General features: G+C 45.6%; 1 long non-coding RNA gene across 1 annotated transcript in view; it reads left to right on the top strand.

Annotated features, from left to right (window-relative positions):
• Nucleotides 1-25808, top strand: part of LOC144829023 (uncharacterized) — a 355713-nt gene that overhangs the window by 55729 nt on the left and 274176 nt on the right. The window contains exon 2 of the long non-coding RNA XR_013610582.1: nt 2374-2485. This is a non-coding gene — a long non-coding RNA (uncharacterized LOC144829023). The remainder of the gene's footprint in view (nt 1-2373; nt 2486-25808) is intronic.

The raw sequence follows: 25808 nt of genomic DNA, 5'->3' as shown, positions 1-25808 counted from the left end.
AGCTGGTTCATCAAGAAGTTGGGTTGCAATTTCTGACTGATCTAATAGGATTGAGACCACTACTGGCCTGGAGATCCATCTGGGCCAAGGATGAAACTGGTTTCACTAGGAGAATCATCAATGACTGCCTCCGTTTGGATAAATATAGTCTGATCCCATGGCTTAAATACGTTATAACATCATATAGAGACATGTTTGATATTGATGTCTTTGCGGACCCAGTTAGTGCCACTGATATTTCCAAACAGGAGCTTAAACAGGTCTACCTGGGGGTTAAAGAAAAATTGCGTAGTGAAGCCAACTGCCTGTTTGTTACACATCAATTTTACCAATCAAATAACTTGGTATGTTATGGCTTTTCGAAGTATTTAAAAGTGGTCACTAAGCAATCGCACCAGTATGTCCTTAGCAGACTAAGATTAGGTATTGTCCATAATCTGGTGGCTTTTCCCCTGATAAAAAAGCATACATCAATCCCCTGTCCATGTGACGGGACTACGAAGCAGAGCACTGTGCACTTTTTGCTTATTTGTCCTTTGTATTTGTATCTCCGTAATACCTACCTTAAACCACTTTTCAAAAAATATTCTGTGTCTACTGTTAAAACTGCCATGAGGCTTTTATTTGCACTTGATGCACTGGATGTGTGTTTTTTTACAGCGAAATTTATTTTGAAATCTGTGTCCGCCAGGAAAAGTATGGATTTTACAACCCAACTGTGAATGTACCGTTTCCCGTAAGATTAGCTGCTACTTGTCCATTTGTTACCTCTCCCTTTTTTGTGATTGCATGAAATGTTCTACTTTTAAATTTTTTTTACAATTGTTTTGTAACATTGATGTATTTTCCGTGTGCTTTTATGATTGTTTTTTTTAAATGATCGAATAAAGCTTTTGAAACTGAAACTGACTTCTCATTTTAATTATGTTTTTCACATACCTCCGGTTCTTTTTTGTTTATGCATTTTTCTCTGAAAACAGCTGTTAAATGAGATAATAATGTGATAATAATGTACAAGAAACAGATGGGGTGGTTTGGGTAAACAGTCTGCAATACATTTGTCTGCCCTAAGGAAATATGAACAACCATTAATCTGACTTGTCTCCCAGTTGCCTGCTTTGCTTTACCAGAGCTAGTGGCATCTTAGAATTGACATAGCGTGCCCCTGATTTACCTATGGTGAGTAACACATGTGCAACAGATTGGCTGTCTCTCATTGTTTTTCTGCCAATTTCAGCGTTTTTCTGCCAATATCATACATCGAGCATATACTGGGAAATAATGTAAGCCAGCAAGCAGTATTTGTGCATGCTTTGTGTAAAGAATTAGCCTAGCCCTATTTTCAATTTTGGAGGGGCAGCAACATTGTTGTGGTGTCACCAGGGCTTTATGTGGAAGCTTTTTCATTGTTATATACAAGCCACAGTTTCTGCTTATTTATCTTTTGCAACTAACAACCATCGACAAAGCCAGTAGTCCTGACTTCTTGTAAGTATGATGTTACTTGTTGTATCATATATCTGGATGCAATGACAAAAACAACAAAATACCAGTTTTCAGTCTTCCTTTGAATTTGTATTTGTTGCATATTTTCCATAGTGCATGTATTGTTTCAGAGGAAGATTAATTTTCACTGGAGAAGATTTTACCTCTATAATTTATAGATCAACTGCTAACTAGGTGCTACAGCTGTTGTGTGTTAGGCAGTACTCCAACGTCCTACGCAGAATGTGTTTTTATCGTTATCGGAATTGTGCCAAAGTGCAAAGCTGTCCTCCTGGTTCCAGTGTCCGTTTTCCTAAGGGCATGTCTATGACTGTGACATGTTCATCTCCAGACTACAGAGCTTATGCCAGCTTGCCCACGTCAACCTTCTAGAAGTCCACATGGCCTACAAAAGCAATGCTAAGGCAGGCTTAACCACATTCCAGGAGTGTGATCTGAGTCCCTTAATAAATCAGATGATCGTCGTCTGCATGTAGACTACACATAGGAACCAAAAGTGGGCCCCCTATACTGTACAGGTCAATGCAAGGAATTCCATTAGCCCACTTAGTAAAATTCACGTGTATTGTTATAAGAAGGTGAAACCTGATGTATAACCCAAATGTAATGTGCAGTGTACAGGGTCAAGTCTTTGTGGATCACTTAAGCCAAGGGTCTCCAACTTTTTCTGTAATAAGAGTCACTTATGATCAAAGAAATGCATCGTGATGTGATCACTAAGGGGTGCCTCAGCACATTCTGCAAGGGGGGGCTCATTTTGTGTTACACCACTGTACATGCCTGCCAATATTTTACATTTTGAATGCTTTTGTTAAAAGTCTGTGTGTTTGGTTAACACAACTACATTTTGGTGTATTTGCTTTTCAGCATTTGGTAAAGCCTCAGGCTGCCGAACTAATTTTTGGGCAAATCAAGCAAAGAAGAAGAGGCGCCAGCCTCCTTTTCTGCTACAACACAGCCACCAACCCCAGTGTTTAAGGTAAGGAAACTGCTGCTATATTTTACATTCTAGTAGTTAAGGGCTATGTAAGTTGTGTACATGGTGGGTGGCGTCTAAATACATGCACCAAACCTCATACGTTGTACTTTGATTATTGACAGGTAACACTAACATTGGTAACACCATGAATACAGTAGAGCAACTACTTGCAAAGCCGTTCATTGGACTGAAACGTGAAGAGAAACTAATTGTAAAACAATTAGAACCTCACCGGCCAGACCTAAACCTACAACAAAGTTCCCTAGACAGAGGGAAGCTTTACACACGTTCTTTCACAAACACCTGATACACAACGTTGATTGGCTTACAGGATGTCCTTCAACAAATACTCTGTTCTGCTTCCCCTGCCTGCTGTTTTTTTTGTAAAACAATTTTTATTGCAGGGTTAGGTAAAACATTCAATTATACAGTGAGCACCATACAGTTCAGTGGCAATCTGCCATAGTCGTTTCTCAGTACCATGATACACAGCCATTCAGCCCACATCCCGGAGGCAGGGCGGCGTTATTTCTCCATACTGATCACTTAGTGGATCGAGAACGATCTTATTGTAAGCTCAACAGGAGCTCCTTGCTCTGCTTTTAATTATGTAGTGTGTCACCACCCTATTGGGTTGATCGTGATGTATGTAACCCACCCTAGAAACCCTGATCGTAGGTCCCTCCCCTCTCCCCAACCGTCCCTCCCTGTGTCAGCGTCAGTGATCGGTGCAATCGTGATACCCATATTGTGGGAAAAGGAAAATCGGAGTCAATGCTACTTATTGTCTGTGTGCATCTGGTGAATTGACCGTCGGCGTGTCTAATCCTGTTCGGGGCGTCTCGTCTAGTGTCTCCTCCCCCTCCTCCTCCTCAGTCAGACTATCTCTCAGCGCCTGTACCAGCGTTTCCCATAGCATTGCAACTTCCTGCGCCTTGTCATTTGAGCTACGGCGGGCCAGCTGGTAAAGTATCGTGCTCTCCGCAGTCGCCCATTTCAGGAATTCATTCACCCATCTTCTGTGTGTCGGTGCCGCTTTTGATTTCCACCCTCTGGTCAGCTCCGTTTTGGCTATCAATAGTCACATATCTATAAATGTACTTGTCAGCTTGTTCTTCTTTGTGTGGGGGAACCAATGTAAGATGGACACTGCGCTATTATATTGCAACTGTCTGTCAGTGACTGTGTTCAGGGTCTCCTCAATTCCCGTCCAATATACTTGCAACCCCGGACAGCCCCGTAACATGTGGACCAGGCCAGCCCCTGCAAGAGTGCATCTGGGACATGCTGCATCTGTTACATGAAAATACTCTGCAATCTTGCATGGTGTGAGGTACGCGCGATGAAGTATAAATAAGTGTATCAATTGGAAGCGCGCATTCCTAGTGCCTTTCTTGACTCGCCGTACTAATTGTGTCCATGTAGTGTCTGGGATCTCTAATTGGAGGTCAGCTTCCCATTTAGTTTTAAGTGTCGTGAGCGGATGTAGGGCGTCCGTGTGCATTCTGCGATAAAGGCACGTAACAGCTTTAATCGTTCCCGCCGCCATCATGGTATACTGGCACGCTAGTGATGTAGTAGGTTCTATCAGTCCCTCACCCCAATGTGCCTGTATGGCTCTCACCACTGCTGCATGCAGTAGGTAGTCCCCCCTCGGGAGGTCATACCGCCCCTGCAGCGTCTGGTATGGGATAATTCCCCATCCTCATAGAGGTCACCTATCATCTGCAGCCCCGCCTCTTCCCAAAGGTGTAATCTCGACCAATCGCCGCCATGCGGGAGCGCCGTCACCATGCCTAGAGGAATTTCCGGAGCATACGGGTGCCCAGTACCGGTCCGCCTCTGCGATCTGTTCCAGCATTGGCGAAGGGTCCGCTCCTCCAGGGAGAGCTCTCGCAGAAGCAGTTTCTGCTGAAGAGTGATGTATGCAAGGACATGACGGGGTGTGCCGAACTCTCTCCTCTGTTCCGGGCCGCGATACACCCTTGCGACCTCCTGCGTGAAGAATTGTAACTGAGCCGCTAAATAATAGAGCTCGAATTCTGGGACCGCGAGGCCCCCCTCGTCCTTTGGGCGGGTCAGCGTCGTCAGAGCCACTCTACGTCTGCCAGCTCCCCATAAGAAGGACACCACCGCTGATTTCAGCTGTTTGAAAATCGTGCCGGGGATCCATACCGGGAGGGATCGGAAAAAATATAGGAGACGCGGCAGAGCGATCATCTTCAGAAGAGCAACACAGCCTGCCGTTGAGAGCGGCAAGGTGGCCCAGAAGGACATACAACTCTTCAGTGAGCGGATACAGCGGCCCACGTTACCGTCCAGAAGGTCTTTCGGGTCGTGGTAAATGTGCACTCCGAGGTAGCCCAGGCATTGAGGTTCCCATCGCAGTGTCTGGCGGAGTGAGGGGCACGCCTCCTCCTTCCGCAGCGGGAAGAGACAGGTTTTCGGCCAGTTCACCCGCAGCCCTGACATATTACCAAAGTGCTCCAGCAGACTCTCAGCGCCCGCTACCGCCTCTTCGGTGTTGTCTAGAAAGAGGAGGAGGTCGTCCGCGTATAGGGAGATATAATGGAGTTCCCCCCCCTGCGCCAGCCCGGCGTAATAAGTCCCCTTCCGAACCTGAGCCGCAAGCGGTTCCATCGCGAGCGCAAACAGCAGCGGGGACAACGCACACCCTTGTCTGGTACCTCGGTGTATCTCGTATTGATCTGACACCATCGATCCCACTCTCACTCTCGCTCTCGCCGAGGAGTAGAGCACCCTTGTCCACTGTATGTATCCCTCCCCTAGGCCGAAGTTGTGCATCACCGTATACAGGTAGCGCCATTCAAGGCTATCAAAAGCCTTTTCAATGTCGACCGCCAACACCACCGGGGACCGCGCCTCAGGCGGCGGAGCGTCCACTAATCGCAGTAACCTGCGAATGTTGTGTGTTGTGTTCCTCGTGGGAATAAAGCCAGATTGGTCTGCATGGACCAGCTCCTGCATATGAGTTAATAGCCTGGTGGCCAGCACCGTGCTCAGTATCTTGTAGTCAGTTGTGAGCATTGACAGCGGTCTGTAGGACGCCGGGTCAGTGCTCTCCCTACGATGCTTTAACAAGGGGATCATTATGGCTTCGCTCATCGACCGGGGGAGTCTGCCTGCTTCCTTGGCCTCATTATATACCGTCTGGATTCTTGGAGCTAGCTGATCTAAGTATCTCCCGTAGAACTCAACGGGTAATCCGTCAATCCCTGGTGTTTTATTGCGCGCCATTCGTTTCACCGCCCCTCGTATTTCAGACAGGGCGATTGGGCCCCCCAGAGCATCTGCTTGTTCCCGCTCTAGGCGCGGTAGCTGCAGGTCGCTCAGGAAAACCTCCAACTCCGCAGCGCGATCACTCGGCCCCGCTCCGTATAGTTTCTCATAGTACGACCTAAAACAGCCCAGTATGTCCGATTGTGTGGTAAGGGTGTGGTACCCACTGTCCTGCAAGGCCAAGACCGGTTGGCTGCGCCTATTGGGGTTCGCCAACCAAGCGAGGAGTGTCCCCGTCTTGTCCCCTTCAGCTAGTGTCCTCGTTAGGTATACCTTATGGTCGAAACTACGGAGGCGTTCCATCTCCACTGCTACCGCTTCCCGTGCTCCTCTCATTTTCTCCTGCAGCTCAGGACGATTCGGTCGATCTAGTTCAACCTCCCGAAGAATACGCTCAGCCTTGTCTAAGTCATCTATTAATGTCTTGCGTACTCCCGCATATTTCCCGATGCAGTGTCCCCTCACCACTATCTTAAAGGCATCCCACTCTACCGCCCTGGAGGAAGCCGTGCCCTCATTGTCCGCAAAATACCGGGCAATCCGCTCCTCGAGTTCAGCCCTGAATGGTGGATCATCTAGCGTGTCGGGTCGCAACTGCCATGTCGGGACCTTGGGGGGTTCAGTGACCCAGTCCAGTGTCAGGAGAAGTGGGTTGTGGTCAGACAATGTGCGTGTCAGGTATTCCGTTCGGGTCACCGCGGCAAGCACCAGGGGGGAGCACAGGAAAGAATCTAGTCGCACGTGTAGGTCATGTATACTGGAATAGAATGAATAATCGCGCTCAATGGGGTGCTGTGAGCGCCAACAGTCAGTCAGGGCCCATGTTTTCTGCCAGTCAGTCCTGCATCTCGCTAACCGGTGTACAGGGGAGGTGCGGAGTGGCGGGTGCGATCTATCTAGTGTAACATCTTCCACGGTATTGTAGTCCCCTCCCATCAGCACTGGTCCAGTAAGATAGCTGGCAAGCCCCCCGGAGAGACCTGTTAAGAAAGTCGCCTGTTCCGTATTCGGTGCGTAAACGCTACAGAGCACTATGTGTCGTCCTCTCAGCAGTCCCTCAACAGCCACATACCTCCCATTGGGATCCACCGTGTGCCTAGTCACCTGAAGTGGGATTCCCGCCTTAATCCAAATGAGCACCCCCCCTAGCAAACGCGGAGTATACAGTGTAGAACAAATGGCCTCTCCACCTGCGCTGGAGCGCCACACCCTCCTTTTTGGTTAAGTGGGTCTCTTGCAGAAATGCTATATGCACCCCTCTACGAACCAGGTATGAATGGATCTTGTATCTTTTCGCCATAGTGTTCAAGCCCCATACATTCCATGATACACATTTCAACAATCCCACATTAGCCATTGTCCCGATGGAGAAAAGGAGAATTACTGGTGTGCAGCATCCTGATCACTGACTCGACCCCCCCCCCACCCTTCCCCAAGTAGCCCCTAACTGCCCAACCCCAAGTCAAATTCAAATTCAAAAGAAACTTTATTCGATTGAGTTTACAATCATAAAAGTGCATTAAAAAACAGATAATTACAACAATTTATAAAAGTTTCAATTTAAACGTTTTTAACTGGAGAATGCACGACACTATAAATCAATACATTAGGAAATCATTAAAAAGTCGTCTATGCAGTGTCACTCTGTGAAGGGATGAGATAACAGGTTATTCATACAGGTTATTCATACAAAACTGAATAGAGTCTTATAATGCAGTAAGCAATAATTGGGAATGAATTTTCAAGCATGCTTTAAGAAAGCAAGCTACAGATTTGGCGGCAGACGGGGTATCTAGGTACTGAAGAGCCAAAAGAGCAGGTCTGCATCTTCTCAGACCTAATTGTCGGAGAAGTGGGACCAACCAGCGTTTACGCGGGGTCTCATAAAAGTTGCAAAAGAAGGTTACATGCAAGGTAGACTGGCAGGTACAACCATCACAGGGGCAACTGGCTAATTCGCGTGACCAATCAGAAGGCTCAGGAAGTGAGACAAGACGATAAAATAAATCAAATCGGAACCTAGTTAAAACATATCTATCAAAATTTGACAGGTAAAATGACAGATAAGGTTGGATGCCATAGGAGGATTGTATCGTCGTTAAATGAACATTTGATTGTTTGCCAAGTTCAGAACACATGCGTAAGTCTCTTAAATGGGCAACACACATATTCTTCAAAGTTTTTCTTGGTATAGCCATTAGTGAGACAGGGTCAGTGAAGAATATTGAACAATTCAGATCACTCAAAAATTTAGAAACATATAATAGCCAGGGAATCTTTTTCCAGTAGGTCAACGTAAGACAATCAGTTATTAAAGACCTAGTAAAAAGACATTGCTCCTGAGTCCATATACGATGCCAAAGGAGAATTGGTTGGTATCTAATGATGTCAGTAAGATACTCCCAACCAAGCTCCATATGGATACCATAGGTAGAAGCACTTCGGGGAAGGGCTAATATATATTTCAAAAAATCGTTTTCGATTATTTGAAGCTCATTAACGGGCGTGTGGCCCCATACCCCTGCTCCATAGGTGGCCACACTCATACATTTAGCTCGGTAAATTTTCAAAATTACAGCAGGGGCAGGCTTGCCCAACTTCCTTGAAAACGAAGTCAGAGCCGATGTTGTGCGCTGGAACTGGAGCTTCTTACTGGAAGTGGCAGGTTTCCAAGATAAATGATTATCAATAAGAATCCCTAGATATGGATATGTTTTAGCAGTTTCTAACCTAGTCTTATCTATAAACAGAGGCTTGCATTTCTGGGCTTTCTTGCCAGTGTGCATGACAAAAGTCTTGGACTTATTTACTTTAAGTCCAAGAGAAAGCATGTATTGGCAGTACTTGTCCAATTGGACCTGGAGCTGATTCGGTGTCCTTGCCAGAATGACGGAATCATCTGCATATAATAATGCAGGGATCGGCCGGGTGTTTATGCAGGGGAGATCTTTGTTATCTGCCAGCATCGCTTGCTCCAACCAATTTGTATAAATGTTAAATAAGAATGGAGCAAGGACGCACCCCTGTCTAACGCCTTTTGCAATACCAAATGATTCCGAGAGCTCTCCATTGATGCCATATCTCACACATGCTTTAGCATCCGTGTATAGCTCTCGGAGAAATTTCAGGAGTGCAGGATCTACGCCCAGGTTGCTCAAAATCTCCCACAACTTGGAATGAATTACGCAGTCAAATGCGGAACTCAAGTCCACATAGACCAGATAGAGATTACCGCCTTTGGCCCAGGCGTATTTGCCCATAAGCAGGGTCAGATTTAAGGCCTGTTCGACAGTACCCAATCCCTCCTGGAAACCGAACTGTAAGTCGGTTATGATCTTATTCTCCGAGGCCCAGTCCCGAAGACGTTCCAAGATTAGTCTTCCGGCAACCTTGCCCAGAGAGTCCAGGAGGGAAATGGGTCTGTAGCAGGCTGGGTTATCGCGGTCTCCCTTTTTGAATATGGGCAAAAGGACAGAAGAGGACCAAGAATCAATAAGGCCAATCTGAGAGACTGCGGACATAACCTGCGTAACGATTGGGGACCATAGGTCCAAGTTACTCACAAAGATGTCAAGTGGCACACCATCAGGGCCGGGGGCTTTACCAGTCTTAGAAGAAGTCAACGCAGCGGTCACCTCCACAAGATCGAAGTGGAGGTCAATGGGATAGATATTATTATCACTTATGGAGGCTGCCTCCCCAGATCTGGAACTCTCGGTTGTTAGCGTGGTGTCCCCAAAAATCTGTGAGTAATGAGCTACCCACGTTTCGGCGGGTACTGCCACATCTAGATGGCGAGTGGCAGTCGCATCAGCTAGAAAAGGGGCCCTAACTGTTTGCCAAAACAAGGTAGTGTCCTTGTTTAATGTACTCCGGTGCAATTGAGCCCAAAGGTTATTTTTTATTTCCCGTTTGCGGGTTTTTTGAGCCAACTTATAGTTTCTTCTTAGAGAGGCTATTAGGGACATGTCCCTAACTTGGTTATGTAGAGCACTTTTTAGTGCGCAAAGAGCTTTTCGGCAATGGGAATCAAACCACCCCCTGGAATTCTTGTCGTGGATCTTATGTTGGCGCGTAAGCTCTTGTCGAATAGTTTCTAAGATCTTGGCAAAACTAGAGAGGATCAGCTGGGGAGATGATGTCTCCTCCAAACAGTGGTAAATTAAAGGAAGGGTTTTTTGGATAATATCGCTAGTGACCTCTGTGGGGTTAATCTTTGACCACTTTACAGTGTAGCCGTTGATTTTACCCATCTCCAGGGAATGCTGCACTAGTAGACTTGTTTTTGAACAAACTGGGGAAGGAGTATTTAATATTATGGTGACGCTATTGGAGTAATGATCACTGGAGGGATCGGTACCAGTAATACAATTCTTTAAGCGATTATTTAAAGATTGGGAGCACAATATAAAATCAATGATAGTAGAAAAACCTCTACCGTGAAAGGTCGGCTTAAACTCAGGATGAGGACTCGCCAATTCGTTCGCAAATTCAAGTTCAAGAGCAAAAAGACAGTTATTTAAGGCAGCCCCGGTGGTACAATGAGCAAAGTGGGCCAGGGGAACATCATGCTCGTCTTGGAGCCCACAGATACCTTTTTTGTATTTGTTACATAAATACACATTAAAATCTCCACCCCACACAACATAACATTGTAGCTGCGGATTCTTAGCTTTTTGATCATGCAAATATGAAGAGATTTCTAACAAAGATTTTACACAGTCAGCAGGTGGGGAATTATTATACATGTTAATAAAATAAAAACAAGAACTATTGTCAGGAACTAATTTAAGAATTTGAATAATTGAAGATATTGACGGGACTTCCATAGTCGTAAATGGAATTTGGTTGGAAATGTAGATAGCTAAACCACCCTTGGGTCTTCCATGAGCAGACGGAATAGCAGAAAAATGGAAGGTTTTGAACCCCTGGATATGAATAGGGTCTATTGCCCAGGTTTCCTGAAGGCAGATTAGCTTATGCTTATTAATCAAGTCGAGCCAAGACTGAAGATGAGTCTTGGATCTAAGACCTGCTACATTCCAGTATAGGACTGGAAGATCCCAGGTTGATGGAAGAGTGGAACTTGAAATCTGAGAATCCTCAGAAGGACGTAAGGGTTGGGACTGAACTGACGGGACAGGAAAGGAAGAAAAACATTTTGGGTCACAGGGTTGTGAAATGATGTGATGATGACTCGGGGATGAATCCTCGAGAGGAATTGGCTGAATATGACAGGGATCATGATATATGGGAAGTGACGGAAATGGAATCAAGGTTCGTGAAGGAGTGCAGGGCTCAATGAGAGTACCAGACAGGGATGGCGGAGTAAACCTAACCGTCAGGATTTTCTTGGGAATAGGTTTGGGGTTAGGCAGAACGTCGTTAGTGCCATAATCTTTAGAGGATGGGGTTGGTGGTCAGTCAACCATGTCCAAGCAATCGTACCTGTTGGATAGCGGTGGGCCTCTCCAGTTTGTAAAGTGCCCAGGTGGTGGATTACTAGAACCGTAACCTGACCAGTGGTCGCGATCTCTATTTCCACCCCAGTTCCCCACCCTAGTCCAGGACCACGGGGGACCGACATTGCGTCGAGGGGTCGGGGGGTAGAAATATGACAAATTATGAGTGGCTATCCCTTCAGTGGAGATATGGTCTCCCCAGGAGCAGATATGCTCCACTGTGTTAGGATCGGCGAAATTTACTATAACGCAGTCACCCTGGATATTTTTGGGTTCATTACCTAGCCAGGGCACTCTGCGTACAGTGGTGAGTCTGTTGTCCAAAAAGTTTGGTAGGGGTCTATTTTTGGACAACCAGTATATTACTTTATTTTTTAGAGACCAAACTGGTTCGTCCTGATTAGAGGGGAGTTCCGGGACGCCTGTCATTATTATCACGTAAGGGGTTGCCTCGGGTGGGAGATGGATAGGGTGGCCCCTTCTCTTCCGATTATTTGGGATGGTGTTAAAACCGATAGAGGATTTAGGATGGGTAGGGGCAAGGGTAGGAAGGGCAGGGGTAGGAGGGGCAGGGGTGGGGGGAACGGAAAGTGGGATGGGTTTGGTAGATGATGGAGGCTTAGGAATGCTTAAAGACTGGGACAGTATGGGCTTAGAAGGTTTGGGAGGTGCTTGTGGCTTAGTTGTAGGTGCTAATGGTTGTTTATAGATAGGCTTCTCTGGGGCCTTTTGTTTATTAATAGTGGGATTCGGTACAGTGGTACCGGGCTTTGACATGTTTGTAGTATGAATAGTAGGCCTTCCTTGGGCCAAGTTGGGCTCTTTCATGATACTTTTGTTTGAATTTAGGCCTAAGGACAGTTGGGTTAGTTGGGCCTGGACCGTGGCCAGAGCCTTTTCTATTGGATCTAAATAGGTCTTAAGTAGATCACCAATTCTGCTAAGCAGTAGACTGTCATTGCTGCAAATATTAGTTGTAAGGTTGCCGTTTTCCATACCTCCTTCACTGTCATAGCTACTAGAGCTAGCACAACTACCGTTCAAATTATCCATGTTAGGATCCGCTGCATGTGCAAAAGACAGGGAAGGAAGTTGGTAAGGAGTTGTGGGAGAATGAGGAGTTTGTGGGGGGAGGTGAGAAACAGAAGGAGTTGCAGAGATAGTTATGGGGGGAGAAGTAGTAATATGGTGAGACTTATTAATTTCCTTCCTCTTCGATTTTTTGGGGACTGCTCCTTCGCGTACACCCCTAGCTGTGTTTGGGGAAAGGGCGGCATCTGTTTGGGTAGCAAAAATAGCTGGGGATTTTTCGAGTGAAAGATGGGTTTCAGAAAGATCTAGGGACGCAGATAAGTCCACTGTGCGGGGAACAGTGTGCGTCTCTACATGAACTGCCAAAAGAGGGGGTAACTCAACAGGACGCTGGGGAGTTTTTGCGGTAGCTAGTAAGCCCAATGAAGAGCGTCTGGCAATAGCCAGGTCCTGTGACACCCTCCGTTCCAGTAAGGTGATACCCTGGTTGATAGCCTCGTTGGCTTTAGTTATGAATTGATCTATTGGTCCAATGACCTCAGCGGCAGTCTGAGCCTGCTTCTTGACAGTGTTCCTGGTAGTTCTCGGAGACATGATGCAATGCAAGGTAAATCGTTGCAATACAAAGATACAGAAAATCTAATATGAGTTAAAATCAAACTACAGGGAACTGGTTGGCAATAAACTCAATAACTACGAGAAACATAAAAAGCAAACTTAAATAGGGTGGCCCAGTCCAGTCTTGGCCGGGCTTAAACGGGCCCGCCCTTGGCCCGGGCTTCGCCCCGCGCTTAATCCCGCGCGCGTCCCGCGTTGCGGGTTGGCCCGATGATTTAATAGGGACCCTGCAGGGGGGCGCGGCCGCCGGGGGAAGAGGCACCAGCTGGTAGTTGTGGAGGCTGCTGGTCCTCGCAGTCCCCCGGTGAAGGCAGCTGTTGGTTTAAATGTTCAAGCGCACGCTGGGAGCGTGCAGGCAGGCCGCCAAATGCGGTACTGCTCCCACCAGCGGCGCTGATTCAAAACGGACCTTCCCAGGTGATTGTGAACCCTCCGTGTGGAGTTAGAATCCTTCTTCCGAATAACGAGGCAAGTGAGCGGCACCCGCGGAGCGGGTGTCGCGAACAGTAAATAGTGAGTGGTAGGGGGCGCGGCCGCCGGGGGAAGAGGCACCAGCTGGTAGTTGTGGAGGCTGCTGGTCCTCGCAGTCCCCCGGTGAAGGCAGCTGTTGGTTTAAATGTTCAAGCGCACGCTGGGAGCGTGCGTGCAGGCAGGCCGCCAAATGCGGTACTGCTCCCACCAGCGGCGCTGATTCAAAACGGACCTTCCCAGGTGATTGTGAACCCTCCATGTGGAGTTAGAATCCTCCTTCCGAATAACGAGGCAAGTGAGCGGCACCCGCGGAGCGGGTGTCGCGAACAGTAAATAGTGAGTGGTAGGGGGCGCGGCCGCCGGGGGAAGAGGCACCAGCTGGTAGTTGTGGAGGCTGCTGGTCCTCGCAGTCCCCCGGTGAAGGCAGCTGTTGGTTTAAATGTTCAAGCGCACGCTGGGAGCGTGCAGGCAGGCCGCCGAATGCGGTACTGCTCCCACCAGCGGCGCTGATTCAAAACGGACCTTCCCAGGTGATTGTGAACCCTCCGTGTGGAGTTAGAATCCTCCTTCCGAATAACGAGGCAAGTGCGTTTCAATCGACTGTGCTACAGCCTCCTTCCAACCCCAAGTCAACCCCAGAGCAACCCCAACCTCTCCAGGCCCACCCTCCCCCAGAACGGGATCCAATCTCAGAGGAATCGTTCCCATCCAAACAATTGAGCAACGTGCTCACGTAGAGACTAATACACAGTCAACGCTGTGTTGGCCTTATGGGCCGCGGGGTGCGCCAACAAGCCACTGGGTCTATCAAGCGCTGTTCCCTGACCCCCCGCCCATTCACACATAGTAAGTCCCAAAAACAATTAAGTCACATAACCTTCTGCTCCAAGGGCAATAATGATCTCAGCAAGCCCCCCTCAGCCCCATTCGGTACCTTGTTCAGAAGTTCAACCCTCTACGATTTCCCCCGACCTCTGTGGCGTGATCTTCGGGCCCCTGGCTCCTCCCAGGTCAGATAGATCAGTGTCCGAGCCCGTGCCCTGGTCCTCCGAGCCCGTACCTTACTCCGAATGGGCCATCGCCGCCCCCGATACTTCTTTCACCGCTTGCAGCGCCGCCTTCCGTTCATCCACCGTTTGAAAGTTCGTCGGTCCCTTCAAGCCCCTTCCCCACCCTCTGTGGCGCCTCGAACGACGAAGCGATTGTCCCTGGCGCTCCTCCTCAGCCCGGAACCGGGCCCCATCTGTGCCAGCTTTGTAGGTGTCCCACCAGGCCCAAGCCTCCGAAGGCGTCGGGAAGAACAGGGTGTTCTCGTCAACCAGCACCCGGAGTCTGGCCGGGAATAGTAGTGAGTACTGTATGCCTTCTGTTCTGAGCTCCCGTTTCAGAGAAAGGTTCCCCTGCCTGCTGTTTGGTGGTGAAACTCCTTGGAACAAAAAAGGAGTAAAAGACTTGAAGCATTTGTCAGATAAAGTAAAGAAGCATGCACACACGAAAATACATATGGAAAACCTGACAAGACTGGGAATGTTGGGAGATACACCGATTGAAGCCCGCAGAAGCGAGGCCTACCGAAAAACAATACGGAAGCACAATGAAGCAGTTGATAGGAATAGACATGTGCTATCAAAAATCATTGACTGCATTAGTTTCTGTGGTGATTTTGAACTGGCTTTACGAGGGCATGATGAATCGGAAGGTTCTGCAAATCCTGGGATATTCAAAGGGCTTGTGGACTTAATAGCAAGCATAGACCATGAAATGGAAGCACATCTATCAAGTGCTACAGTCTTCAAGGGCACCTCTAAAATCATACAAAATGAACTGCTTGAGTGCATGCTAGAGATTGTAAAAAGCACTATCGTACAAGAGCTGAAAAACACAGACTTTGTGGCTAATCAGGCTGATGACACCACTGATGTGGCCATGAAAACACAGTCAGTATTGGTCTTTCGGTACCTTGACAGTGACAACAAAGTTGTGGAAAGGTTCTATGGTTTCACCCATTTAAGAGACTCTTGTGCAGAAAGCATTTCTTCTGTTATTCTACAGGAACTAAACTTGATTTTTCCAGAGCAGCCTCAAAAACAAAAACTGATTGCACAAAGCTACGATGGTGCTGCAGTAATGAGTGGAACCTCCGGTGGAGTACAAAAAAAAATTAAAGATGTGTACCCTAATGCCCATTACGTGCATTGTTATACCCACCAACTAAATCTGATTATGCAACAATCAGTAGGAAAGATCTCTGAGGCAAAGATATTCTTCATGGATGTAGGAGGAATGGCAGCATTCTTCTCACGCTCCCCCAAAAGAACGGAGGTACTTCATACCATTGTTAACAGAAGGATTCCAAAGGGAGGCCCAACTCGTTGGAATTTTCACATCCGTACAATCTGCCTAATATACCAATATAGGGTTGATCTTGAGAAATGTTTCGACACCATAGAAGCCAATCTTGACTTTGACATCAAAAGCCGGAATGAGGCCCGTGGCTTTGCTAGAACACTGCTAGACAGGGAGTTTCAGTTTTTGCTGTTTTGGTTTTTTAAAATAATGCCTCAAGTTGAAACACTGTATGAAACGTTACAAAAACGTGAAATAGATACTATCCATGTGGAAACAGCTATCAACGACTTTGTCACAAGCATAACGAAAGTCAGAGAAGGGGTTGACAATTTAGACAGCACACTGCCAAATGATTCTACTTTCTCTAACCGCAGAAAAGACATCAGCAGTCTAGTCCGAATTTCCAAAGAGATATGTGACACTATAATTATGCAGGCAAAGGAACGCTTTTCTTTTACAAAGCATTTGGTGAGTGCCACATTACTACGAAGTGATCTGTTTGCTAAATATGATATTTCCTTCCCTGAGCAAGCACTGAATACCGCTGTGGATGTTTACCCTATGCTCAACAAAGAGGATCTGAGAACAGAATTAACTGTACTGTATGGAATGCATGCAGGCCACTACTGCAATTTCTTTGCTTGCTTTAATTCTGAACCTTAACATGGAAAAGACACTAGAGAGGGAGAGACGGTAGTGGTGTATCCAAAAGGAAGGGACCGCACATTCACTATTGACAATTAGATGTATGATAAGTGCTGGAAATGTAACAAATCTTCAGTTGCGAAGGCGGAGTGCTGTACAGACCGCTATCCCCCACTACCAAGAGAGATTCAATGACAATCAAAGATTGACAAAATACATATGAAGCAAGAGGGTCAAATCTAGCACATTCCTAACATGTAAGTATACAGGGGCAGACTAATAAACCTCCTGGTTGTTTCTCGATAAACAAAAGGTTTTCCAATAACAGTCGTGGTTGGACATCACAAATGAACAACGAAGTTCAGTTTCTCATGTTCTTTATTCAAAATTCCATAGGAGTAAGCTTGACAAAAAGACAGCCGACACGTGTTTCGTCAGTACTAGGGATAAGTACTAAAGACTTTTTCAAGGCTAGGCAGGACGAAGAATAACGTCATGTGTCACATAGGGGCTTGTCCAAACAAGAAGATATAAAATATGGAACCATATAAAAAGAAAATCCGGAAAGTCAAGTCATGGTCCAAGTATTGAAGAATATGGAATCAAAGCATCCTGGTCCGGGTGTTGTAATAAAGCACCTGGGAAGTTATAAAGGCACCTGCATACACCAAATGCAAGGCTCCCCCACACGGATGTCGTAACCAAGTATGCTCAATCAGGACGAAGGAGTAATCGTTGTATTAATAAAATTGTCCGGATGGTGGATAATGAGATTGTCGGGGTGCAGTCCAGTGCTCACATGTAAGTGTGTGAGCTTATATAATGGACGTCCCTGGAAGAATATTCCAATATACTGCAGCCAAGCCCCACTGTAGCGAGAAGCATGTAGAGTCCAGTCCGTATAGTAGCGGATCTGAGAACAGAATTAACTGTACTGTATGGAATGAATGCAGGCCACTACTGCAATTTCTTTGCTTGCTTTAATTCTGAACCTTAACATGGAAAAGACACTAACAGAAACAGTGACTTTACTAAAAATACTCATCACCACACCGATGACAACAGCAGAGGCGGAACGTTGCTTTTCCGCTTTGAATAGAATTAAAACATTCCTGAGAAATACCATGATTCAGGAAAGGCTGAATGCCTTAGCGATGCTTTCTATAGAGAGTGACTTAGTTAAAAGAATACCAGACTTCAATGTTCAAGTCATTGATAGGTTTGCTTCCATGAAAAACAGACGTGCTGATTTTAATTACAAAAAGTGAACACTCTATTTAAATGCTGCTAGTTTGCGTCCTGTTTATTTGTTTGTTATTAAAATACATCTGTGAGGTACTCAGCAATGCATTGTTTTTCAAAGTCTGTTATGAAGCTCTGTGGTTATGATGAAGATGAATACGCAGCTACCTATGTTATATGACACCACTTTATTAATGTAATAACTGCACTTTCGCAATTGCTTTATTAACCTTCCTGCTTTCACAAATTTGCTTGAAAATGCACCATTTGTCCACTCTTTTTTCAAAATTTTCTCGGGGGGAAATCCACCCGAACCCTCCTTAGGGTGTTCCGGCTTGCTCGCTACGCACGCTCGCTACGCACGCTCGCTATGGTGCAGAGTGATTATCTTTTTACGCCCGACCACTTTCAAATGTCACCAGGATTCCATGGATTTTATTGCCAAAACTGACGATTCAATATTCAATTGTGACCACCAGTTGTTTGTCACTTTCGATATTGAAAGCTTATATACGAATATCCCGCAGGAGGAAGCCCTTTTTGTTTTAGACACAGTATTGGATGAGAGACCGAGACCACACGCAGTACCCACACAGTTTATCGCTACCCTGGCTAAAATTTGTTTGAAAATCAATTTTTTTGCATTTAAGGATGAGTTCTTTTTGCAAATAAAAGGAATAGCCATGGGCTGTTGCTTTGCACCAGAAATATCAAATTTAGTTATGGATATGTTTGAGAAATTAAATTTTTGGGGAAACTACCCCTTTTAAATCACACATAGTGCGATGGAGTCAATTTATCGACAATATTTTTATGATATGGTTGGGAACTGAGGAGCAACTCTTATTGTTTCATAACTGGCTAAATGCACGTTCTGCTGATTTGAAATTCTCCATTATCCATAGCAATTCGTCAATCAACTTTCTCGATCTCTGTGTGGTTCACAAAGAAGGGAAATTGGAGGTGTGTCTTTATTCTAAGCCCATAGATCGCAACACACTTCTTCATTTTGATAGTGGACATCCCAGGACCCTCAAGGAGAACTTGGCCTATGGGCAGTTCTTGAGGATCAGGCGTAACTGCACTAATAAAACGGACTATTTTGATAATGCCGAGAAATTGCAAACCAAGTTGTGTAATAGGGGGTACCCAAAGTAGTTGGTGAGAGCAGCGCTTAAAAGAGCGTGGTTTACCCCACGCGAGACTTTGTTAAGCCCCAAAGAGAAACAAGACACGGATAGGATGACGTGTGTCCTTACCTACAATCCTATGGCTAACAAGATTAAACAGATCATCTTAAAAAACTGGAGATTAATTCAACAGTTTGATATCCCAAAACCTTTGTTTGCCTTTCGCAAAGGCAAAAATATTAGACAACATCTGGTCAAAGCAATTAGGATGCCCCCAGAGAAGGTGAATCTGAGAGGTATGTTGAGCCTGCCTCCAGTAGTGGGACACTTTAAATGCAATGGATGTGTGGTATGTACGCTGACTACCAACTCGAAATCTGTGACAATAAATGGCCAAACACACACCCAATTGGGATTTTCTAATTGTAACACCAAAAACGTGGTGTATTGCATCACATGTCCATGCGATAAAACGTACATAGGACAAACTTCCCAGAATGTTACAATGCGAATCATCCAACACCAGTCAAGAATTAGATGCAAAACTCTGGGAGCCCCATTGGTACATCATTTTTTGGAATACAACCACAATGAAAATTACATCAAGTGGTCTGTCCTGCCGGTCATAAAAGCTCAAAGCAAGGTAAATGCACAACTGGCACTTAATAAATTGGAGGCACGCAGGATTGAAAAATATGAAACTGCAAGCTCTGGTCTGAATGACCGGGACGAACTCTGGGCACTTATTAGGTAATAAACTGAGCGGCATATTGATCTGATGTTTTTTGAACTGCTGAACCCCTTCCTGTCTCCCCCATACAGTACATTATATGATGTTGTTAATATAGTTAATATTTTTGTATGTATATAGACGCATTGTATAGGGGAAAAAATTATGTTCACATTTTTTTTTACGTTCTATATTTTTTTATGTTCTATATATTTTTATAATGTTGTTTAGTATGCCTATTGTGATGTAGGATTTATTTATGTACACTGTGTAATTGATCCTGAGATTGTACGTCTATCTCTGTGCCCCCTGGCCGTTTCTGCCTACCTTTTGGAAGTTTTGATGTTTTGGTCGATCCTGAGCACTGTGGAGTAGGTAGTTTTGTCATGGTTATTGTGCACTTTTTGTGTCTGATAGAATGGGATTTGTGAGTTGAGTTATCTTTAGTTTGGTGGTGCATCCGTTTTTTTTTTTTTTAAATATTTCGAGTTGGTTATGTGATATTTAGTTTATTGTCCTTGTACGAACGTTTCCGTTCGTGTTTCCCGCTATCTAGGGTGTTTTCCAACTATCAAGACGATGAGTAGCGGAGAAGTCCTCTTTCCTTGTGTGTGAACCTACGTTACGTGGGGCGGTCACATGAGACGCCTCCGCCTATCTTCTTGGAGAGCTAGCGGGCAGCCATAGACATGCTGGTAATTGATTTACCTTGATGGCGCCCGTTCGTTGTGGAGTACGAGATTGGAACTAAACTGAGAGAAGGTGAGGCAGCGTCTTCATAATGCGTGGTCTTTTTATTAGGATATGTACCACGCTTGTTCTGTATTGAGTTCCTTTAGTGTTAGTTTGGACATGTATAATTTTTGAATTTAGGCAGTGTTTGTCGTCTTTTTGTTTATAGTTGGTCATTGAGGGATATTGCGAAATTGCGACTGTGGAGCAGGATTCCCGCAAGGGCTCCCAAACTGCCCTCTCGCCCCCACCCCCCTACTTTGGGTACTTGGAATAAAACAGAGCAAGTTGCTCGTTAAGGTAGGTGACTCGGGGATTAGGGTGTACGGTGTGGGTTTCCAGGGTGCATTTGTGTATCGTTTTATTACTAGCCTGCCGACCTGTTTGTTTTGTTGTTTTTTTATTTATTATAGGTTTTCTCACTACTGTGAGTCTTTTCGTAGGGTGCCATTGGATTGGCTTTTGGAGTACGTGCTTTTTCTTGATTTGTTTGTCTTTTGCACTTTGGCCGGTTTGAATGGCGGGTTGGTGATACTCTCACGGAGTGCTTGGGCTCTCCCTGGAATCACATATATGTTTCTGTTCCTTTTGTCTACATTGGGGCCCATTTAACATGTAGTTAGTGTTGAGGTGATGGGACTGTGACTTCTACTTCCTTTCCCCCCGTTTCCCCCTCCCCCACCTTTTTATTTGTTTGTATACATATTTTGGGATATACTCTTTGGGTGTTTGTGGTTTTTGAGATGCTGGATATTGGTCTTGACACATGCTTTGGTATTTGGTAAACGCACATCTAGTTTGATTTGGTGACAGATTTGGATTCAGGTGGTATGGGGCACAGAGAATTTGACAGTTTAGTTTTTATATGTAGCGTATATGTTGTTATATATATTTTTCTAGGTTCCTTATCACCCTGTCCTGAGTAGGCCAGATTTGTTGGAAGGCCGAAACGCGACCGTGGCGACACTTTCACTACAGAGGAGTCTTTATGTTAAAATGTTTTGGAATTCATAACCATTTGACACATTTTCTTTTAGGTTCTGTGTAATTACTCTTAGAACCACTTGTGTCTGACTACCTCTACGTGTATCTTCTAGATTGTATAGGAGGACACTAAGCAGTATTTTTGTTGGGTGAAGAAGATATTATTTGCGATTTGTTTTGTGTGCAAATTGTTGTTTTGTCTTGTATTTATATTGTTGTATATATTTGTGTACATATGTATGTATAATGGAGTATAGTGTATAAATTTGATAAAGAAAAACAAAGAACCTACGGAAAAATAACCGGTTGGTGATTACAGTAAATAAAATATGTAATCACGTCCTCTTTGTATAGTGATGGTTATTGAAATGAACAGTATTAATAGTGGACTAAGGCCACAGAGATAGGAGAATCAACAGTCCATTATTGGTTAAATACTTCGTTATTCTTTCCTCCTTTTTCCAATTTTCTTTTCCTTCGCACTGGATAGCAGTGGCACAGTACCCAAAGCATCTAACACCAGCAAACATACATGAGGCACAGTAAAAATGGAATGGAGACCCACGCCAATGGTGCCAGGTCTAACAGGTGGCCTTTAGCATTCTCAGCCAGGAGCTCCTGGAGCCCTAGTTTGGTTGGATGCAGGCCCATGGTTATATTTTAAAGTTTACATAAGGACGTCAATTCCTTGAAAGACAAGTGTATATAAGGTGTGAGGTCGAGCTCCTCAACCAGGTCCTGCAGTTATTATCTTCACTAATAGCTGGGGTCTGTTGAGACATTCTAACCTGACAGTTCTAACCCTCTACCTTTGACTACAGTGACTTTTATTTCTTTGAAATTCTATTGGGACTTAAGCAAGGCCCTGTCAAGGCTTTTAGTATTTTAGAGAAACCAATTTAGGGAAAACAGAATTCTAAAGGTAATTGAAGAGTTCTGTCGTGTGATCAGATGGTAACCAAATAGTCCAGCAAATGCAAGTTTGTATCCCACTGGTAATACACCAATGTAAGAAACTGGCTCTGTATATACTGGACCAAAGTAAGGTACAGTGTGTACACAGTCCCCAGCGGTTTGGCAGAGACTAAAGTTAGATATAACCTCACTCCCTAAAGTGGTAGCTTGGTCGAGCAGTAAGGCAGTATCAGAGGACAGTGTAAAGCCTTTGCTGTACACACTCAGTCAGCAAACGGTCTCACACACTCAAGAACTGAACTCTAGGCCAATTGTTTTGTATCAAAAGATATACAGCTAGATTCATCAACGAAAATCGGCTCGCAAAGGGCCGGATTCTGAGAATCTGGCCCTTTGCGAGCGCAATTTTTGCATTTGGGATTCATCATCCCAAATGCAAAAATCGCTATTATAGAATTCGCATTTTTGCGAGGAATTGCATTTAAGTAATCTCTATTTGAGATTCCTTAAATGCAATTCATTAACCATTTTTATTTTGCGAATTCGCAATTTTTGGCCGCTATTTACCGCGAAGTGTAACTTCGTGGTAAATAGCGAAAACTTAGAAAATTGCACTTAAGTGCATTTTTCTAAGTTGCATGTTACACACCCACATGTCCTTTGGACATGTGTGTGAGCAACACATGTGTACATTTGCATTTCAGGGGTGCCTGCACCCTTGAAATCGCATCCTTATTTGCGATTAGCAAATTGATAATCGCAAATAAGGAATAACTCCCCATTCATGCCTTTGGGCCCATAGGAATGAATGGGGAGTTATTCCTTATTTGCGATTAGCAATTTGCTAATCGCAAACAAGGAAGCTGTAGGAATCGCAATTTTATTTGCGATTTCTACATGAATCCTGTTTTGCAAGTCCTTAATAGCGATTCCTTAATATTCGCTATTAAGGACTCGCAAAACGGGACAATGATGAATCTAGGGGATAGTTGTTTTAATTTAGAACCAACCAGGTATCAAAATATACTTTCTCAGAATGGGTTACTTTAGTTAAATACTATTCAAATAGGCAATGGACGTTTTGATTACAATAGTTACAGTTGTTACAATAGGCAACACAATTTCAAACACAATGCAACATTGAACTCAATGGGAATTTCTAGATAAATGCAATTAGTTACTTTATAGATTACTTTTCTAACCCCAGGACTGGATCCTAGATTCAGTCCCGGGACATCTCCTGTAAACAGTTAAATAAAAGCGTTTTGGTTACAGTAGTGATTTTTAAGGAATATTATTGTATTTTAAAAGTTGACACTTAAAAACTTTTTCACATAGAATCACCAATGTTATCCTACGGGAGAAAATTCACTTAGCAGGTAAGTAGTGTTATTGTTACTTTTTCTTACTCAGTGTTTGATCCTGGATCCAGTACTGGTGCATCTCCTGTAAACAATTGAAAGAATGCGTTTAAGTTATACAGGCGATTTTCAAGGAATGTTTGTCGTTTTTGAAAATCGACACTTAGAAACTTTTCTGGTCAAAACCAGACAATGGATTCCTTAGGAAGGACATTCAAGTTACTGGTAAGTACGGTTAAAATTACTTTTCAGGGTCAGTGCTGGGCTAAAAGATGCAGCACTGGGTTCTCTCCTGATAACAGGTGAGTAAATCGGAATTCATTGTTCAGCTGATTTTAGATGAATATTTTAAAGTTTCAAAACTCCACACTTCGAAGAATTTCCAAGTAAAACCAGTCAATGTTACCCTATGGAAGAAAAGTGAGTTATCAGCTTTGGGGTAAGTACTCAACTGGCAGAGTTAAAGTACTGGGCATAGACTCAGGGGTCTCCCAGGGTCAGATAGGTACAGTTGGTACACCCTCAACGGCACAGGGGCAGCCGGGTGCTGAGGTAGTTAGGCCCAATGTTATCCTATGAGAGGCAGGGGGCCTTCGGTTGGTGGCTGCTGGCAAGCAGGCAACACACCTTTGGGAGCCGGGCTCCTGGTCAGGGCAAATGGGGAAGGAGAATAGGACAAAGGTTGCACTGCCAGGGATACTTGGGCAACTGGGTGCAGGGTGCTTTTGAGCCGTCGGGCGCTCAATGTTATTCAATGGAGAAAATGGAAGATGAACAAAGGCTGCAGGCTTGGGGACGGAGATTCTTCAGGAGCGACCAACACTTCGAGGGGTAAGTTGGGATCTTGGAAAATAGGTAGGCACCCCGGAGTTGGGCACAGGGGGCCGTGGGGCACTGGGTGCAGGGGTGTCTTTTGACATCAGGAAATCGTACCCTCTGCTGTTCGCGGTTGGAGGGGTCCCTGGATGTGGGACTGCAGGCGTCGTCCGGGTTGTCGAGGAGGGTCCTTAGGCACTGGATTGCAGGTCACAATCGCCGGGGGGACGTCCTCAGGGTCTTTGTTCACTCAGGCACGAGCCGGGCTCGGCGGGTGCAGAGTGGGCTGGATTTGCGGTTCCTGGCTGGCACCAGGGGTGTTGCTTTTTGAGCAGAACCACTGCTCGTGGGAGTCCCAGTCTTAGTAGAGTCTCAAGGCAGTCAGGTCATTCGGGGTTTGTGAGGTTGCTGACCACGGAAGACGCAGGAGTTTTGCAGGAGCAGGTTCAAAGATCAACAGGCCGGGAGGGCTGGGGCCGAGTCAGTTGGTGTCGTCCTCTGGTTTCTTGATCTTCTTGCTTATTTTCAAATCGGGATCTGAGGAAGGAAGGTTCAGGGTTCCCCTAAATACTAAACTTAGCGGTGTTACAGGTAGGGTAAGGGCAGGGACCAATGGGTCTCTGTCCTGGGGTGAGTACACCCCCTATCCTGCTCCTCTCCTGTGGGAGGGGGGCAGGAGCCTATCTATGATTGGGTAGGGCTCCCCATCCTCAAGATGGCCAGACCCCGGAGTAGTGCTTCACCTCGCCTCTCCCACCTGAGGGGTGGAGTTGGCACCGGCAGGCACTCCCCCTTTCCTCACTTAGGGTTTCCCACCAGTCTTCCCACCAGAGTGGGGTCAGAACTGGTGGGGGCCAGTTGCTGAGTACAGCAAGTGGCCTGGAGAAGCTCACAAAGGCGGCATGCCTTTGAAGCTTCCCCTGCCCATCCTGGGGGAGGAGACCTAGCACCTCACCCAGGATGTGCATTGTTGCAGGCCCAGGAGAGCGGAGGGCTCTCTACCCAGAGGTCCAGCAACATGTCTGCTGTGTGGCAGCCTAGGCAGCCCCTCAGACAAGACGTGGATTGTAGGTTAGGTTTCAGGGGGCATCTCTAAGATGCCCTCTGTAGGCCATTGTACATTAAGTCCCACACTGGCATCAGTGTGGGTTTAATGTGCTGAGAATTTGTATATCAAAATTGTCAGTCTTCAGTGTAGCCATTATGGTGCTGTGGAGTTCATAATGACAACCTCCCAGCACCATATACACTTAACGGGAGCACTGCACTTACAGTGCCCAGGAATGGCCCTGGGTACTGTAGGGGCACATGGCTCATGTACCTGTGCCCACACCACTGGCATAGTGCACCCAGATAGAGGGGTGACTGAGGTATGCCAGGGCAGTGGGATTGTGGGCATGGCACACAGGGATGTGTTTTGGAGAGCGTAAGGAAAAACCCTACGCTACTTGTCGCACAGCTATGGGCAGAAGGCCTCTATAAAGTATTCAAAAGCTTATTCAAGAATTTAATAGAAGATATACATCAATTTTCAAA

The sequence above is a fragment of the Lissotriton helveticus genome, chromosome 4_1 (genome assembly GCF_964261635.1).
Source record: "Lissotriton helveticus chromosome 4_1, aLisHel1.1, whole genome shotgun sequence".
NCBI lineage: Eukaryota > Metazoa > Chordata > Amphibia > Caudata > Salamandridae > Lissotriton > Lissotriton helveticus.
Note: the sequence above shows the minus strand (reverse complement) of the source record. Positions and strands in the feature narration are given on the sequence as shown.